This window comes from Sinocyclocheilus grahami, unplaced genomic scaffold (genome assembly GCF_001515645.1).
Source record: "Sinocyclocheilus grahami isolate Dianchi unplaced genomic scaffold, SAMN03320097.WGS_v1.1 scaffold621.1, whole genome shotgun sequence".
NCBI lineage: Eukaryota > Metazoa > Chordata > Actinopteri > Cypriniformes > Cyprinidae > Sinocyclocheilus > Sinocyclocheilus grahami.
The window spans coordinates 519,650-540,423 of NW_015505800.1; the positions used below are offsets into that span (position 1 = coordinate 519,650).

Consider the following 20,774-nt stretch of genomic DNA (forward strand, 5'->3'; position numbering starts at 1 on the left):
GTTGTGGCAGAAATGTGGGATATTTATATCTAATTTTATTATATTGTTAATGTAGACATGAATTAAATGTATTAAGGGAGTAATGGAATATAATTACACCGGGCTCCAGACTCATTCTTCCCACTGGTCGCTTTTATGCGACTAAGTTTCTCAGTTGGTCTCACGAGCACATGATTTGGACGCAATATTTTATTTATTTATTTTTTGCGTTATAACATGGTCATCAATGCATGCTGGTCAATCAATGCATGCTGATGGAATTTTATAATAGTTCATAGTTATATTGAAACAAAAGTGGTTAACTTTCAACGCCGCCTTTTTCCATCAGTAATATTAGGGTAAACGTACCTATTAAGCTCACCAAAATCTACATTGAGAAATTTTTAGTGCACAAGATATTGGTATCAGTACAAAAAGTTACGTTAAAATAAAAGATTAATCTCTCACACAAAAATATTTTATTTTATTTTAAATGACAAAAGCATTTCAATTAAGACATACATCATTAAATGCAAAAAGTCCGGCTGTGCTTAATGGGTACATGTTTGTACCCTTTAAGCACACCCCTGTTCCCATTAAGCTCACATCATGTTTTATTACAAATTCTTGTTTATTTTAAACAACCTTTTTAAAGAATAATTGAATTTTTTTTTTATGTACAAAGTCACAAAAAAAAAACAGAACACAAAAATCAAGCAACAAGGCATTCAATTTGATCAGTTATATATTCATCATGAAATGTCATTTAAGCACATTGCAACTAGAGCCCGACCGATATATCGTTTTGCCGATATTATCGGCCGATATGAGCCTGTCGCCGATATATCGGTATCGGCGAATATGCCGCCGATATGAATTTTTTTTTCAGAACATATAATGCAGATAAAATGGTGTAATTACTTAGTTTGTCCAGCAGAGCGCACTCTATTGTTTGCTACTGGCGACCTGGATGAAACGCTTTAAAGCTTAAGTCAATGGAAAACCACTGAAACTTTGAACGGCCATATCTCTGTAACGGCGTGGCGAATCCGCACCAAATTCGGGGGATCTCTTCAGCTCAAGGAAACCTCTCTAACGCGAATTGAGTGTACGTCTCGAGGCCCTCTTTCGAATGAGACCACCCCCGCGTGGATAGGCCCCGGGGTTTGGAAGTTACGGGTGGTTAAATTTGCAGTCCGGCGCCGACGATCTAGCGATCCCGGGGGGCTACCGACATTAAATTGCGCGAGACGTGAATTTATATTGTATTTATTTACAGAGGTAGGGGAGAGCGGGGCACAAAGTAACACTTTTTGACTTTCTCAGTTTGTGTAAATCCACATGGGGTTCAGAATATATTTTAATTTTTTTATCCACGGTAATTTTACACTTGTCTAGTACAAATATGTCGCTTTGTTTCATAATTACAGTGTATACGTTTTTCTTTATTTACCCTCAAAAAACGTAAGTGAAATGTGACAACATGCCCCGTAGGTGGAACACATTGTAACATCTGACGGGCACGTTGTAACTTGACCATATGACAGCTTAAAATCTTATCTGATCGAATGAAAAAATATACAAGACAAACTAAAATATTTTGTTAATAAATATATATATATATATATATATATATATATATATATATATTTGTTTATGTATATATATTCGGTTTATGCTGTATTCTATATATAGTACCAGTCAAATGTTTGGACACACGAATGGGAAAGTGTCCAAACTTTTGACTGGTACTGTACTATAATATACACAAAGAATATCGGCCGATATATCGGTATCTGCCTTTTTTTATTCCCTAATATCGGTATCGGTCCCAAAAAACCCATATCGGTCTGGCTCTAATTGCAACATCTAGACTAGTCCATGTTCAGCTAAGTAACACATTCAAAAATAAAATAAACCAATAAAACATTTCATTCACAGGGAAGAACACAGAAACTAGCCTCATTATGAAGCCTCTTATTAAATGGATGTCAACTTATCTATCGTCTCTTAAGGCTGGAATACACTACACAATTTTTGCCCCAATTTTCCACTGATTTACAGTCTGGAGAAGTTCACAGTAGTTGCCAAAGGTCAGAGCCAGTCTGCAGATTTGAGTTCACAGAATCTATAGAAAATCAATTAACTAACTTAAAGTGATAACCATCAGTTAATATTTAAAGTCTTTACATAGACGTTCAATGTGGAAGAGCTTAAAGAGAGCACACTGAGCTTAATGGGAGCAGAAACAATTTCATTTATGAAGTATTTATATTGACGTTCAATGAGGAAGAGCTTAAAGAGAGCACACTGAGCTTAATGGGAGCAGAAACTATTTTTAATAAATTTCATGTAATATTTATTAAAATGACAAGATTTTGCAAAATAAATAATCTAGCTCATGTATTAAGTTTATACATATTTTATTATGAACAACTACTATTAACAATATCTATGAAATTATACTTTTTCTTATTGATGTCACACTGAAGATCTGTGATTTTCATAGTAGTACACCCTTTAAGCTCACCTTAAAATAATATGAAATCTTAAAAAAAAACAAAAAAAAAAAAAACAGCAGTTTAAAACCACAGACCAGCAATAAACTATCAATTTATAATATTATGGATGTAAAAGTACAAGCCAGTAATGCCTGTGAAGTAATTTATTAGCGTAGCACACAATCGTATACAGCTAGTCAGCTAACTGTGTTCTGTAGCATCTGTGCTGTGTTGCTAACACTATCTTTTGGATCTAACTAATTATTTCCCACATCCAAGCTCCAGGTTATAATATTCAATAGTCTAAACATTAGACTAAACAAGTAGTGAAACTTACCCAAAATAAAGGCTTAAATATCTTTAAAATGCACATTTAAAGGGCTCCTCTTTTAGTGAAAGTTTTTAGACAGCTTTCAAAATGGCCACCAGACAGTGTGAACACATGGAGACCCATATCTCAGTGTGCAATAATCTGATTTATTTGAAATTACAGGAGCTATGTAGTAACAAACACATCAATTTAAGACATCAAGTATGATAATACATTATTTTTTCTTTTCATAATCTGAGCTCAAATATGGAAGTGTGCTTAATGGGTACGTGAGCTTAAGTACGTTTACCCTATTTGTGATTTGAATTTTGTGAACGGGAGTTCCTATTTTGCAATGTTATAAGCCGGGCTTTGGGTGCTTTCACTTTAGAATTTGTGATCTTGTTGTCAAGTTTATCAAGAAAATATAAAAGTTAATTGTCTGTTTTGCTTACATCTACGTAAACACCTTTCACTTTTTAAGACTAAATTAAATTAAAAAGCACAACAACTATAAAACAGTAAGATACATTGAAATAATAGCTTACAAAACGTTTATTAACAAAAACGAATAAGATGAGGCATGGCATACACCACGTACTGTATTATATACCGACTAATAAACTACAGAACGTTTAGCAAACACTGAGGAATCAAATACAAAAATAAAAATAAAGAGAGCCTCCATAGCGTAACTTGAGGTAAACAGTAGTGCTGTGTTTGAGATCTGACAATACATGTATCGATACAGTTGGCCCTTTATCGATATCGCGGCACGTGCGCTGCAGTGGACCACGCTTCATTTGAATACAAGAACACCGTTTAGCGATCTCGAATTCAATATTCTATTATCAGAAAAGTCTGATTTATCAAGTGTTCATTTATATGAGAGAGAGAGTAGGGTTGTGACGGAGAAGAAATTTTCCTGTTCATTTATATGAGAGAGAGAGAGTAGGGTTGTGACGGAGAAGAAATTTTCCCACCGGTTAATCGACGTGTGACAACACCGGTAATACCGGTATCACCGCGGGGGCGTTCCCTCTTTTCCTCGCTTTCCTTCTCTTTTAAATAGCTTGTAAAAGTGGCGTGCGCATTTTACTTTCACTTTCAAATAGTGGCAATTCGGAGTAAAGCAATTGTTCAATTTTAGTTCATTTGAATTTTCCCTCTTTTTCTCGCTTTCCTTCGCTTTTAAATAGCTTAAAAGCGCCGCGCGCATTTTACTTTCACTTTAGAATTAGCGGCAGTTAGGTGTCAATTGCTTGAATGCAACAACAAAATACAACGTCAAACTCACTTTAGCCTATATATATATATATATATAAAACATAGAACTTGTATTAACAAAACAAATAAAAATACACCATGCTATAGGGCAGGCTATGCCTAATATAAAATAACAAATAACTTACATAGTTTAAATAGGTATACAAAACAGGAAACAAGTAAACATGTATAATATATAACCTAAATAAGTATAATATTATAATATAAATAAATAAGAAATGTAGAACGTTAATGATCAAAACGAGTAAGAAAGCTTGGAGGCACGGCATACACCTTGATGTCAAATAAAATAAATAAATGACACAAAGTTTAAATAAAGTAAAAATCAGCAAACAATGTGGAACCAATTAAATAAGAAACAAATAAGGATGTAACGATTAACCACAAGCCGGTTGAAAAAATCGATTCAAATGTGTGACGATTCAAATCGGTTGAGATGCTAAACAAATCGCGATTTAATTAGGGGTAGGAGTTTATATGAATGCATGTCTGAGGGGAACTTACTGTCTTTAGAAAAGTTTAGATGGTATTTTTTCTTTTCATCTTGCCTCTGTAAAATGCATATTAAAGTTCATAAGTGCAGTGTTGCTTTGATTACTGCGGAAACCAAGGAAACGCTTTAAGCGCCACCTCCTGGTGAATCTGCATCTCATTCAGCTCGTCTGCGGTGTGTTTCATGCAGATATTTTTATGTATAGTTTCACAAAACTGAAGTCAAACCATTATGTTTTTGTATCATTTCTAAATTATACAACGTAATTTAGATTTAAAAAATCCTCATGTTGCATGTATGCAGCATCTTTGTTTGGATAATGATTATTATTATTATTATGTTTAATGATTATTAAACAATTATATCATTGTTTGGAAATGATTGCCTCATTTTAAATGGAAAGAGAACAGACAAAGCCTTATTTTGTTTATATGAAGACATTTATTTTTTTTGTGTTACTTATTTATTTGATTTGGGGCTTGTTTTAAAATCTTAATTTAGTTTTGTTATTTACATTTACATTATATTTAAATTTTGTTATTTAGCAGATGCTTTTATCCAAAGCAACTTAAAAATGAGGACAATAGAAGCAATCAAAACCAACAAAAGAGCAATAATATACAAGTGCTGTATTAGTATATTATTATAGTGTTATATTTCAATTTCACAAAGAAACATGCAGCATTTTGTCCAAGCAATAATAAAAGGACACATTTATTTATGTCTTAAACCTCACTTTGTAAGAAAAAAAAAAGTCGTGTGAAATCTGATCTGTGAGAGAGAGAGAGAGAGAGAGAGAGAGAGAGAGAGAGGCTGTGTATGTATGAATTACCACCGTTTTGCCGCATTTCTCTATTAACAGTGAAGCTGTGGCTTTAATTCCTTTAGATACAATGATGTTTACCAGCTCCTTGTTGAGAAAGATAATGTAGCTCTTCAGAGATTAAGTTACTTTATTGATCAAATTGCGGGGCAGCACTAAAAACTTTGTCTAAAGAATGTCTGTGCACGCGCAGAGTGATCTGACTAAACGTGTGTGCGTGAGCTACAGTGAAGGCAGCGCATTAGTTTAGAACTCTTCTCATTTTTCTTTTTTAAACGTAGAGAGTGTGTTGATTTGTGCAATGATAACCTACCAGCAATGTTAAGATGATTTTAATATATTAGAATGAGTACATTAAAATATAAATTTATTAGAACGAGTACATTATTATTTATGGGCTTAAAAACAAGATGCAAACCAATCAGAATATTGTAGGGTGGGGAGTGCACAATGTAAACATGAAACCTATAGGCTATTGTACTGTGGTACAGTTATAGAGGCCCTTCATAATGCAGAGGTCAAGTGCCTGTTCTGCCAATAGTTATCAACGGCCCTGTGGTATGCAGTGTTTAATAAACAGCTGTTTTACTAAATTCTTCTGAGGTGAAATTCAGTGCAGTCCCGTATCGTGGTATGTATCGTATCTTTGCTGGTGATACACAGCCCTAGTAAACGGCAAAGATAACAAGCTTTTCAAAATGAAAAAGTAAAACAAAAAGAAAAGTAAAACTAAACTTGCTGTCGGTGACAGTGCTTGCATGTTTAGATCTGTGCGTGTTCGGTGTTAAAGAGACAGCCATCTAATAAATGTGCTGCCTATCATTAATTAATGTTCCATTTCTGTACCTGACATTTGTTCAGTTTTATTTATTTTTGCTATTGCTAATTAATTTGTTTACTTGTATTTAACAATTTAATGTTTGAAATTTATAGTAGTCTAGTTGTTTTTTCTGTGATATTTTTTTGATAAAACCATAGACATAAAACAGAATAAATATGTTTGACATCTAAATATTTGACTTAAAATTTGTTTAATGGATTTTTTTATCTTATTGGAATCGGAATTAGGAATTGATAAGAATCGGAATCGATAAGCAGAATCAGAACCGGAATCGATACAATTCAAACGATACCCAACCCTAACCATCAACCACTAGGACACTGCAGAGACACACCTTTATCCTGTGAGTCTGTGAGATGGCATCCTATAGAACCATCACTTAAGTGGGGGTGCATGATTAGGAGAAATAATCGAAATGAAAGACTATGGCAAACTGCGTCAGTGGACTCTAATGGGGATAAAGACTCAAGCCTTGATCTACTCAAGTCGCACTTTGCTAAGACAAACGACAGACAAATTCAACCATGAAGCTTTTTTGGAAACAATGAGATTTTTGTGTGTTGAAAGGACTTATGTGACTAGACAACATGATGTATTCCGATCAAAACTATGCCCTTGAGTTGACAATTATCAATGATTTTGTCTGTGCAGTCATGAAGAAAGTCAGAAATGTTTAATACTGTATGTTCTAGATCTATAAACTAATCTATAAACCAATTAGAATTAAGTTGCTTAAACAACTATAAACAAAAAAGAAACATGCATGCATTCATAGTTTAATACAAAAGGCTGAAAGCCAATCACACAAGAGTACATTTTTCATTTAATAACACGAGTTGCAGTGGGATGGAGAAAAAAATCAGAAAAAGTCTCGATATGTTTTTTCAAAGTTAAACTTGCATTAATTTTACATGGCTTTAAAAACATGCTGCTCTTTTGTGCGAGACGCGAGTGCAACAGTGATAGATGTCCCTCTAGAAAATTCGCGAAAAATGCGTTCTGTGTGAATGGCTTGATTTCAGTTTTGACGTAAACAAGATTTTCTCCGCATTGATGTTCTCTTTTCCCCGCAATATTTGTAATTAACAATGCAGCAGTGCCGCATCTAGTGGGTTCAACTGGATAGGCTAACAAAAACATTAAAATGCTATGACACTTACATCGTCATCACATGTCGTGCACCACCGATAAGGCTGCTGTAACGTTTTTGCATTCGAATGTGGATTTTTATTTTAAATTCGACGAATATTCTATAGCAACTAATTTCATTGTTTCAACATTTCTTCTAAAAGTATCGGCGGTCATTTGTAATAAATGGGTCACTTTTCTATCATCTTACTACTGTCAGTAAGTGGAGGGTAAACACTCTTGCCGTTACATTCCTGCAAACAAACTGAAAGTTTACAAAAAAAACAATAAATTTAGTCTGATTTTAGAGTGAAGCGCTGAACATTTACACAAGTAGTTCATGATCCGTTGTTTTTAGTTGCTCGGCTCACACAAAATGCTGCTCCACACAATCTCATGTGAATTTAGGAAAGAAATGTGTGCTAAGTAGGGGTGGGCGATATGGCAAAAATATCATATCACCTTTTTTCAGGATAATCTTTGTCATCATTTTATCTGTTATTAAATAATAAGTAAACACGTAATATTCTGAAAATTCTGTTATCATTTACTCATTTTTAAGTTGTTTTAAACCTGAATGAGTTTCTTTCTTCTGTTGAACATAAAAGTTATTTTGAAGAATGTACAATAACTTCATCTGAAGCCCCCACAAATTAAATATGGTGAAATGTGTTCAACTGAGTCTATTTACATCTACCAAACTCTTGACCACCATGAAAAACTAACTCATTATAAAACCCTGACAAATTAACCAATAGAGTTTTCTTCAGTTTTCAAGTAAAAGCACAAACTTACATGTGAACAAACTGCCAGAATGCTGCTAAAGGTGTTTATGCACATGCAGAGCAAAATGTGTTTCCAACCGTTTCCTGATAAAAGAACACCATTTAAAGCATTTACATATTATCAAGTTATTAGGGCATAATCGGTATAAAACGGTGCAGATCACTATTCTGAGAGTGCTATTTTTAGAAAAACTGCTAACAGTTAGTCAAAACTCAATTATAATTAAAATAAACACTTAATGGGTTAGTTCACCCAAAAATGAAAATTCTGTCATTAATTACTCAACCTTGTGAAACCCGCAAGACCTTTGTTCATCTTCGGAACACAATTTAAGATATTTTCGATGAAATATGAGGGCTCTCTGACCCTCCCATAGACAGCAAGCTTTTGCAAACATTCACATCTCTATGATCCATACAACTGTTTCACCCACAGCTCATGATCAAGTCCCAATTTTATCTTGTTAAATTTCCTGTTTCACTTAAAATCAAATGGGTCTCATGTTTACTTTAACAAAATGTGAATGCGCTTATATGAAATTAGGTCTGACTTATGAGAGGTTCATATGAGTCTACAGAACTCTATATCAACTTATGTGGTACAAAATATAAGTCTACAATGCAACATTTGTCTCATGTCAAGGGAGGACAGAAATTTATGGATTCTTAACCTACATACATTTTTCTTAGGCCAAATGTCACTTTAAATATGGATGCTCCTGCCGCTAAACACAGCTCCTCTCAGGACAGAACGCTCAAACTCTGGGACCAAGTTGATTCATGGATTGACAACAAATGACATTGGTCAAAAGCTCCTCTAGTTACTGGAAATGACTAGTACACTGAAACTAAAGAAAACCAGATTTCAAAACCCACAAAGACTTTAGATATACCAAAGACGGTGCACTCCTATTATTTATGAATGGGGAAAAAGTGCAATGCGCAATATGGCAGAATAGTTCCACCTTCTCAATAAAAGAGCCAATTGCCAATTGACCTTTTCCCTGGGAGCTGAATTTACAGGTGATCTGACCAATCATAATGCCGAATATGTCTGCCAAACAAACCAGACAGGACAGTAGATTAACGTCAGTGGACTTGATCTTGAAAAAATGTTATATACTGATGTCTTTCCGCGATTGAAACAAGATACCTTATGATGTTCATTCATGTTTATTTCATGCTATAAAACTAGTAAAGCAGAAGAGATGATCAGTTCATGTGCTGTTTGAACTGAGATGCTACAATGATGTCACAACACATTAAAGTGCCACAAAATGGTATTTATTGTTTGAATTTCTTTAAAAAGGGCAAAATTTGAAAGCAGAGACTTTGTTTCATATCAAAAGTAACCTGCTCGGTCTTGTCTGTTGGCATGTTGTCAATGTCCTCTTTGCTCCGCGATGTATTTTTCACTGTATGAGAACATGACGTCTGGCATGAGTGCCATGGCTTGTCGGACATAGCAGCAGTAACTAAGGGGAAAGGGGTTTTGCAAAGGGTCAATTGGTAAAGTCATCGCATCACTGCAGCTGCCGTTAGAAGCTCTGGCTGCTATTGAAACAGTCAGCATTCTGAGACTGCACATGTGCATTGGCTGGTCTAGCCTAACAAATAAGCTATTTTTAACACTATTGGAGCATAATAAACAACATTTATGAGGCAGTCGTTGTCAGATTTCCAGAATATATCCAGACTGATTAACAGCTAAAATATTTTATTTCTTATTCCTATGCATATAAATTCTCAAACACACATGCTTGTCTTGATTCTTGAAAGATCTGCAAACTTAATCTATACTACAAAGTAGGGGTAGAACGGTTCGTGGGAAAAAAAAAAATCGAACCGTACGGTTCTTCACACACGATTCATCACATGTGCTAGGACCGCGGTTCAACTTAAATCTGACAACGCATCTGTAATATGGTTTGCTATAAATAACACGTAAAACAAACAGGGTTCGGCTAATATGTTTCTGTTGATGGATGCGCATTCAGGTTTCCCAATACATTACAACAACAGAGATGAAAAAAGAAAAAAAAAACGTGGACAAAATATTCACTTTTGTTCAATGCGAATGCCGTATGCTGGAATATGAGCATTTATTCCGTCATCACCCGGGTGCTGATAGCGCGTGCGCACAGGTGAGACCTGAACAGCACACGTTGATATCTGTGTTTAAGCTAAACTCATTTAAGCTTTGCCAGTTTAAACATTTAAAGGCCAGAGGACGTGAGCTCACGCGCGCAGTGAGAAGATTTGTGCGTGCTCATCCGAAGTGCGCAAACCCGCGCCTCAAAACACGTGCAATTATTAAGCTCTCTCTGAAGTAGTGTTTAAATGGACAAATTTACACAAAAATCATGTCAAAATGCCTGTCTTGGTAAGTATCCTATTGCAGACATAGCCGGCTGAACGTACTGTATCAGTGCACTGGATCAGTGCATTCTCTTAAAGTGACAGCACTTTCTTAATATTAATCAAACAGCAACAACAAAGAAATCACTCTTATTTGCTTTATTTTTATTTGACAGTATAGTTTTTGCCTAAACATAGCCATACCGAAACCGTGACTCTTAAACGTGATACAAACCGAACCGTGAGTAAGTTGAACTGTTCCACCCCAACTAAAAAGGCAGACATTTATAAAGAACTACATTAAAAAAGATCCTGATGTCTTAAGGCCCCTACATACTTCAAACGAAATCAAAGAACGAACTGGAATGACTTCATTTCGGAAAAAATCAGGCCGAAACAAAGTTAATTTTGAGTTCGTTTTGGCAGTTCGAAACAGCTCACCAAAGCAAACTTTTTGGGGGAGTTCGTTTTGGCTCCTAAACACCTTTGAGCTACCATTGGTCCATGGTGATTATGCAGTCGGTGGGTGTGTTCTGGAACTCCGCCTTCTTTGACGTACTCGGGAGTGTCAAGGCCAATCTCTCCATAGTGGAAATATGTGTCCTGTGCGGTTTTGCATGTTTCACATATGGCGATACCCTTTTCAAGAGATCGTCAAACCGCACGGCGCACATTCTGAAGTATGAAAAATGCACTTCCTCATCTGTGCTCCGCATTTGCTGAATAAAAAGGGCAAACTCGCCATCATTATTTCTGTTTTCGTTAAGTGGATGCACACACCACCTCATTTGTTCTAGTTCTTTTTCTTTGCCATTGAACAGATCAATGCTACTGCCAGATGTAACGAAACTGTTCTTCTCTCACAGCCGCCATCGTGGTTGTGTTTAGGGGGTACACGCGGGCGGCGTGACATGTTTACAACCCCGCCTCCAGCACCGCGGGGGTGTCGGAATGTTCGAAAACAGTATACAGTGGCTTAGCCTTTTCAAACTTCTTTTTGCCCTCAAACGAAAAACGAAAAAGAACTTCGTTTGAAGTATATCAGGGCCTTTAATTTAGGAATGAATAGAAAAATTACTACCAAAGTGCCATGGCATCCCACCTTTAAACTGTCAAATGACTTGATCAAGGTATCACATAACCACTGCAATGCATTCAAAAGCAGTATTTTACAACCAATTCATAGTTTTCAGTCACGTGACTGGCTCGAAGACCTGGCGGGGAAAACATCAATAGAACTGCAGCACAAGCCCGTCAATTTTCTATCCGTTCCAATTAGGGGTGGAACGGTTCAGTTTGTGTCACGGTTTAAGAGGCACGGTTTCGGTATGTGCAATGTTTAGGCAAAAACTATACTGTCAAATAAAAATAAAGAAAATAAGAATAATCTAACTACAAGCAACAGCACAAATAAATAAAATAGAGTAAAGATACAAATAAAATAAACCGTGATATTCAGTTTTTTTTTTTTTTGGTAGGTCTAACATTAGTTTTTAGGTACAGAAATTGAATAAAGTAATGAAATGTAAAACAGCATTGCATATTTGACTGTATAAATTAAAGACTAAGCTTTATTAAAGTTACAAAAGCTATTCAATCAAGAGCAGTGAGTGATTTCTTTGTTGTTGCGGTTTGATTAATATTAAGAAAGTGCTGTCACTTTAAGAGAATGCACTGATACAGTACGTCTGCAGCTGGCTGTCTGCTATAGGATATTAACCAAGACGGGCATTTTGACAATTTTTGTGTGAATTTGTCCATTTAAACAATACTTCAGAGAGAGCTTAATATCTGCACGCTCTGAGGTGCGGGTTTGCGCTCTTCGGATGAGCGCACGCATAAATCTTCTCACTGCGCGCGTGAGCTCGCGTCCTCTGGATCTTAAATGTTTAAACTGGCAAAGCGTAAATGAGTTTAGCTTAAACACAGATATCAACGTGTTCTGTTCAGATCTCACCTGTGCGTGTGCGCTATCAGCACCCGGGTGATGACGGAATAATGCTCATATTCCAGCATACGGAGCTCGCATTGAACAACAGTAAATATTTTGTCCACGTTTTTTTTTTTCATCTCTGTTGTTGTTGTAGTAATGTATTGGAAAGCCAGAATGCGCATCCATCAACAGAAACATATATTAGCCGAACCTTGTTTGTTTTAAGTGTTATTTATAGCAAACCATATCACAGATGCGTTGTCAGATTGAAGTTAAACTGCGGTCCTAGCACGTGCCGAACCGTGTGTGGAGAACCGTACGGTTTGATTTTTTTTCTGTTCCATCCCTAGTTCAAATCCAACAATATTTAGATCACTTCTCAAAAGAATAAAACAAAGATATGTGAACAAAATGCAAGTTTTGGCCATTAGCAATCGATATAAAGCACCCGCCACAATACTTCAATCACTAAAAACAAACATTCTAAAACCTTTAATGTGAAAACACAAAGTGCCTTTAAAACAATGAGTATGTTTACATGGACATCAGTAATCTAATTATTTACCTTATTCTGAATAAGACAATATTATGATTAAGGTGTTTACATAAGTTGCTTTTATATTTATATTTTATATTTTTTATATTTAAAAATCAACAAACAACAAAAAAAATGACTTGTTTGCTTGCATAATCACTAAAACAATAACATTACCAATGATGTTCGGATTTCAAATGACAACTTGACTGACAACAGTTTAACAGCATGTTCAAATATCTCATGTAAATGTTCAAATAAAGCTTTGAAAAAGTTTCATAAAAAGGTAAACCTCACATTTCAGCCTTTAAATAAATCAAAATGATAATTGATTAATAAATGATTATATGTATTTTATTTATGGAGCAGATAATTCTAGGTAACTTATCTGATTATTCTGAATAAGACAATATTATGATTAAGGTGTTTACATAAGTTGCTTTTATATTTATATTTTATATTTTTTATATTTAAAAATCAACAAACAACAAAAAAAATGACTTGTTTGCTTGCATAATCACTAAAACAATAACATTACCAATGATGTTCGGATTTTAAATGACAACTTGACTGACAACAGTTTAATAGCATGTTATGTATTTTATTTATGGAGCAGATAATTCTAGGTAACTTATCTGAATTGTTTAAATGTGTAGAATCCACATAAGCTTGTTTTTCATCAACCAGTCAATTTACAGCAGGGCATACAAATTCAGTCCATTTTTGGCCAGACAGAAAATCCACACAGGCTGAATGTAAATATAAGTCTCTGTAAATCCACTCGCTGACAGCAGGTGGAGCTTATGGAAAAGCCGTTTCCCCATAACCTCCGTGGACAAAGCAGTATTGCGATTAAGAACACTTCCTTTAAGTATTACACGGAGCGAAGATGAAAACAAAATGCCATTGAATCGTTTCTGAAGACAGTCAGAACCTTCCGAGGAACATTCATATAATTAATTTGTTCATATATTCATTTGTATAATTCCCTTAGCACTCTTTTAAAACCTCCCAGCTTTTCCGGCCTGTTTTCACTCAAAATGAAACTACTCTGTGTGCCGTGCGCACATGAGACTGTTACTGAAAACTGTGCTTTATGCTGGACAGTATTTATTTATCACGAGTTGCTCAAATCACGGTAATCTAATACGGTTTTAAGGATAATTAAAATATGAAACTGTAATACTAACCGTTGGGAATTTTATCATGATTTATCGTCAAACCAGTAATCGTTACATCCCTAGTATTGTCTTAATCGTGTTAATATCGGATTATTGTTATCCATGTAAACGTACTCAGTGATATTAAAAGATCAAATTCAGTACACACCTTATTGATGAGGCGTGCTTTATGCAGGCATGCAAATGAGCCCAGAATATGAACGCAATGCGCTAAATGGTTTTCAATGGGAAAACATTTAATATTAAACTTTGCACATTGCGTTTATATTCTGGGTTCATCTGCTTGCCTGTACAAAGTATGCATCATCAATAAGGTGTATACTGAATTTGGCCTTTGAATATCACTGTCTTACTACATTACTACTTAATGCAAACCTCATAAAAATAACTGGCGGACAGTGGAGGAAAGCCTTGTTTGCCCTCCATGTGGGTGTTCCTGTAAGGATGTGACATCACGTGAAAACTATGAATAGGCTAAGAAACTCAACTTAACTTTCCCAAAAACCAAACTGTTTATGCTATTACACAATCATGTTGAAGAACAGAACAGCCCACAGGTTTAAAAAAAAACATGTAACGATCACTAACAAATAAACCAATTCATGCGGTTCACGATTTCAATTTTTTGGCTTCCTGTACCATTTTATAATTATCTATCTATCTAATGTTAGTCCCATTATTTAAAAAATAGGGGAAAACTGTCTGAACAGGCTACTGTTATTCAAACACACTAAGTTAATCTAAATATTCAGTAGTCTTAAAGATGCCGGTTCCTACAATTGCCACCGACTCCATGCTGGGAGGAGAAACAAATGGCTTTAATTACTTTACCCCTGTCATAACCGACACAGGATCAGCTCCACAGCCCAAATCAAATAATCAAGAAAAATAAAACTGGTCCTGAGGCCTGCTGAAAGAAAGAATAAAGAAGCAAGAGCAACTCTGTAATACAGGAGAGACTGTACTGTCATTCGAAGAGTCCAAAATGAATAAATACTTTTTCTTTTCATATACACCTTTTCTATTTATCCATCCATCAGGAATTGATTGGATCATGAAAATTTGTCTCTATGGACAGCTGATTAGATTAGAGCAGTGGTTCTCAATTCCAATCCTCGGGACCCACTGCTCTGCACATATTGTATGTCTATCTTATCAGACACACTCAGTTCAGTTCATGGATCTCTCTCCTAATGAGCTGATAATCTAAATCAGGTGTGTTCAATAAGGGAGACATGCAAAATGTAGGGGGGTCCCCATAGGGCTGCACGATAAATCGAAATGGAATCGAGATCGTGATTCGACAGAAGCTGCGACTGTAATGCTTATCTTTCAGTGAAGCACGGTTCTATGATCAGCAGTAAATCTCCATCCAAAGGCCAGAGGGCGCTCTCGCGCTGAAACTCCAAATACGCCTCGCAGAAGAAACCCAGAAAATGCCTATCCTGCAGCTGAATAAATAAGATTCAACTGCTTTCATTGATTCAACGTGACTAATAAACACACGACTACGGCAATATACGGTTTATCGGAGTTCTTATTATTATAATTTTCATTAAAATAAAGTGTATTTATAATGCAATGCCTTTATCACTGCTTAAATACTATGAAATATGTTGCGTGCCTTATTCTGTGTAATAAGCCACATCATCTCACAGAAGGATTTATTTCAAACACTCAACTGACGTTATGAAGTGAGTTTGGAGTAAAAATATGTTATTAAATGTGGTATTTTCACTTGCTTTCAGATGGAGCAGCATTTACTTCACAGAGCCGTAGTTCACTGAGAAGCTATGCAAACAGCTGTCATTATCGCGAACGATTTCTTCGATTTCAGAATCGCGCAACTTTTGCGTAACTTGTCAGTGAACTATGGTTATGTGTAGTAAATCCTGCTCCATCTGAAAGCACGTGATGATGATTTCCTGCTGATTACAGAAACGGCTTTACTAACAAAGTGAGCATGACAATCGCATTCGATTAATCGTGCAGCCCTAGGTCCCCAGGACTGGAATTGAGAACCAGTGGATTAGAGGGTTTGAAAAATAAGGAAACTCTGTTTCAGAGGTGCAGCAAGTCATCACATTCTGATGAAAGAAAAAAGGCTCAAATGTGCTCTGATGAATCAGTTTCCTTACACAAAACCAGGAACTGTATTAAGGAAATAGGGTCCATTTTAATTTCATGCTGACTTTACTAGTAACTCAATTACCAAATTGCCAAAAACACAACAATCTATTTAAAAAAGGTAATTGCCTAGATTATGTTGCTTTTTTTAAGTCAATTGACCATTAACACAGTTAGAACTACCACTTTCTTCACAGCAAGCTTGCTCATCTTCATACTGAACTACCAAAGTTTTTCCACATTTACCAAATCTAAGTGCTGCACACTTAAAACAAAGAATCTGAATAACGTAAAAAAAAAAACAGCTTCACCTTCACAAGCCATATATTCTGGATTTCAAGAAACTTGACTGCCAAACCAAGATTGTCAATTTCCTGTTTAACCCCCATCTCCTCCACACCTGTCCCCTCACTGGACCCACCTTGACAGCATGAAGGGAACGGCAAACACTATGCGAACTTACCAGCCGTGTGCAAATGCCCCAACCAGCAGCCTAGGGCGACAAGGGGGACAATAATGGGGGAAGGAAGGAGGGGTGAAAGGGTAAAAAAAAAAAGGTGATTTTAGTCAAATGTGTTATTCCATTTAATGATGACAACGTAAAATCATAGATGAATTAAATTACAACTGCAGACAAAGCTGGCAGCCATTTTGTTCAGTAATATAGTCAAAATCAATGCCATATGTCATTCACTGACAATATGCAAGACATTTTACAAAGACAAAGAACTAGTCTCAAATGAAAATATAATTAGAAACGTTGAGTAGACTTAGTTATGCTATACCTCTAGACGACTTTAAAGATTATAAAAAGAGACCACATTCAGCTACATAGACATGGCTAGAACACATTTTAACTTAATAAACTTAGCTTATTTAAAGCATTACTAATTTTGCCCCTTCAACTCACTTCTTTTATATGAACACATTCACTATTCGGTTATTGTAAATAACACATTAAGTATGATGCTTTTGTATTACATATGAGGAGATAAGAGCTTTGTTGTTGCGGTTTTCATTCAAGACTACGTCAATGTCACTATAAACCGAGAATTTATATCCATATTAACAACATTTTACGAGTGAACATATGCACATACAATGCATACACAAACAGACTAACTGAATGTCCGAAACGTGACCGTGAAGCATAAAAATAATGTCTAGGTCGTCAGCTCGCGAGGTTTTGAAAGACAGCCGTTAAGAAACAAAATTCAGTTTAAAAGTGAGGATGTAGCTAAGGAATATTTATGTTCAAACGAGCCGACAGGCCTTCCTCCTCTCAACGACACCACCATTAAACGCTACTTCAGCAAACTAAGCAATGTCCACGACGTTCAAACTACTAGACGTCAAATCTACGATTCCAAACCCAAACATTAAAGGCGGGCGTACACGGTGCGATTCTGAAGGTCGGAAGGTCGTGAGCTCTAGCACATGTCACGATTGAGTTTATCCGAAAATCGTACGGAGGCAGTCACACACGACACGAATTTACAAACTCTAACGTAAGCATTACGTTTCGCGCCATTCATAAAAATATGGATTCTGAGGACGAAATAGTTTTCTTTGTGGCAGGTGGCTTGTGACGTCCAAAAAAAAAACACGAAGAGAAAGGACAAGGCTAAGAGAATGGTTGAAAAGCAGAGAAAAGCATGGACTTTCTGTTCTTCATAAAGAACTCGAGGGACTTTGAGAGGGGCTTTAAATGCGAGACAGCAAAATGCACGGACAAAACTCAAAAGTATGTGTATTTCGATTTGTGGGGTGATATTGTGGAATAGATTAAACGGATATATCAAAGAAAGTGTTAATATGTTGCAATTTAAAAGTAGGTATAAAAGATTTATTTTTGATAAATACAGAAGTGGGGGGGTGAGGGTGAGAATTTCAACCTTGTTGTTAATGCTGCTTGATTTTGTTTCTGTTTGTCTTCTTTATCTTAACAGATAGATAAAGTAGGACGTAATTTGGACTAGTATTTTTGTATTATTCAAAATGGTATGTCTGATTTATTATGGCTGATTGTGATTTGGTATTGGTAATTACTGAGGGTAGGATTTAATAAGCCTAGGACTTCTACCTACCCTTTTTTTATTTCGAACAGGTTGAATATATGTCAAAAATAATAATAATCATAATTTATATTTGTAGATTTTTTTTAATTATTGGTATGTATTATGTGTTTTTTTTTTTTCCTTTTGTATTTTTAATAGTTCGAAATAAAAATAAATTGAAATTGAGGGAGTAGGCCATTTCTGAATTTCTGCCGGAAATACAACAGGCATATTCATTCATAACGCTGAACGGCAAATTTGGCACATTCGGAATAAATTAAAAAAATAGAACTGTATAATTAAACTAAAATGATTATAGAATATGGTTTTTGTCATCTTCTGATTGGTCAACTTCAGACGGCTCGCCAAATCGTCTCGTTCAACCGCACATACGCCACGAATTTAAACAGACAGCATCCGATTTTTTTTTGACAAGTTTGAAAATTATCGGGAGGGGCTCGTAACGTCTCGGATCGGCCCGTAATTCTTCTCACACGGTACGAACCGCGAGCATCTGCGATTTTCTCCCGACAGAAAAAAATCGCCTGCGAGCTCTTACGACAGCAAGAATCGCACCGTGTAACGTTACGTCCGCCTTTACAGAACCGAACAAGAGAAGCGTTCATTTCGACCATAACGCCTCATAACACTCAACGAACTGCCCCAAACATGTCAAAAATACCCTGTGCACACAGACTTCTAACGTTACTTCCCTGAAGAGAGGGTGAACTTACATCGAGTTGAATTCCTTCAAACGACCATAAACATAATACAAACCCAACATTAGATCCACTCAAGCGCAGCTTTGTGCTGGTGTGTGTGTGTTTGGACTCCCGACATGAAAATACGACATGATTATGAAGGCCGTTTCTCAGAACAGGCCTGAGCCGATCCTTTTGTTTATTTTGCCCAGTCCACGAAACAAACTCCAATCAGCCGCGACCCGCTTACTGACCCAACGCGAGCAAATCACACGAACGAGTACGTTAACGTCACGCTCGATACAAATAAACAAAATACAGCCAGATCGGTTGGTCTCCACGCTCCCGAGGCCTCACACACCGGTCTCGCGTTATTGTGGCACTGTGCATAGTAGCTTTCCTCATTCAAATCAGCTATAAAAACGCATACACGTTCAAAACTACGTCGCCACAGTTGTTGCAAAGCACCACAGGAGACAACACGCGATGAAGAGCGATCCAAAGTGAAGTTCGCCGAGTCAAAGTGATAGTCAGAACCAGCTAATGCTAGCCATGCTAAGTTCAACAAAACACTCGAAAACAGCAGGGCACCTTAGTTACTCAAATTAACAACGCCTTTAAAACTGGCAGGCAGCCTTGAATAGTTTCAAGCGCCGACTAAGAAAAATCGCCCAGTTTTGTCTTAAGCTGTTATTGGTGTTAGCACGGCTAACCGATGCTAATCTGCTGAAGGGACGAAGCGTGACAAGCGATTATCAACAAACAACCGCTATTAATTACAACAGCAAAGACAAAACACCGTATCATGTGAACAATCAACACAATAGTACTAAAAAGATCAAGATTGTACCGTTGTTGTCAGTATTTGGCCTACATGTGGTAAAGCTAAAGAGCAAAGCCGGTCTCCTGTCGACGTGTATGCGGCCAAGATCAGGTCAAAGTGACTGAAGACGTAAACAAACTACTAGCACCAGCGAACTACACTAATCAACATCTCACCTCAACACGACTGGAGACCGCAGGAAAAGCATCACTAGCGATGGATGCAAACTTCCTCCATTTTAACCAGACACTTCGTGCCATTACCAACAAATAAAGAAGGAAACTTGTATTCGTTTCTCGTTTGCTTCTAGTTCGTGGGCCATCGTATTATTAATCATATTTAGCTCATCTCTAAATTGGCCTATCCAATAAATAGCTAGCAGAAAACGAGTGGTCTTACACGTTGTACTACTTCGATGCTGATCTCTCGGTATTAATGGTTATAATTCCTGTAACGTTATATTTGTAGAGTCTCAATTCCCTTTTGATGCCTCACAAACGTTATTAATAAAGGATTCGAGTGGTTTCTTGTATCTACCATCACATCAATGCCAACAAAGTGTCTTCCTTAAATATATAAAACTACTACACAACACAGAAACAGGAAAAGGGCTCGAGGGATGACAACTGGAAACCATTTTTTTTGTTTCGTCTGGCTTTTCTCACTCGTGTTACACGACTCCTGATTCACACGAAGGGCTCCGACGCGATGCAAGCCGATTCCCGGAAACTGACGTTAAATATATATGTGCATATGTTGGTGTTGTTGTAATTACCTATTTGTTCCAGTGTTGTAGTAGCTGTTAGACAGTGCAGCAGCAGCAGCTTTACCTTCATCAGCTGAGCGACCTGCGAACTGCCGCATCACCTCCGCTCCCACAGCGCTCCGTGCTTCCGCCACGCACTACTTCCT

The 20,774-nt window shown here is 36.5% G+C and overlaps 1 protein-coding gene across 1 annotated transcript in view; it reads right to left on the bottom strand.

Moving 5' to 3' along the window:
• LOC107557818 (E3 ubiquitin-protein ligase TRIP12) overlaps nucleotides 1-20,774 on the bottom strand; it is a 60,791-nt gene extending 40,017 nt beyond the window's left edge. Inside the window, exons 1-2 of the mRNA XM_016241368.1 lie at nucleotides 20,638-20,774; nucleotides 16,745-16,774 (exon numbers count right to left, since the gene is read on the bottom strand). The gene's annotated coding sequence lies outside the window, so the exon portion shown is untranslated. The remainder of the gene's footprint in view (nucleotides 1-16,744; nucleotides 16,775-20,637) is intronic.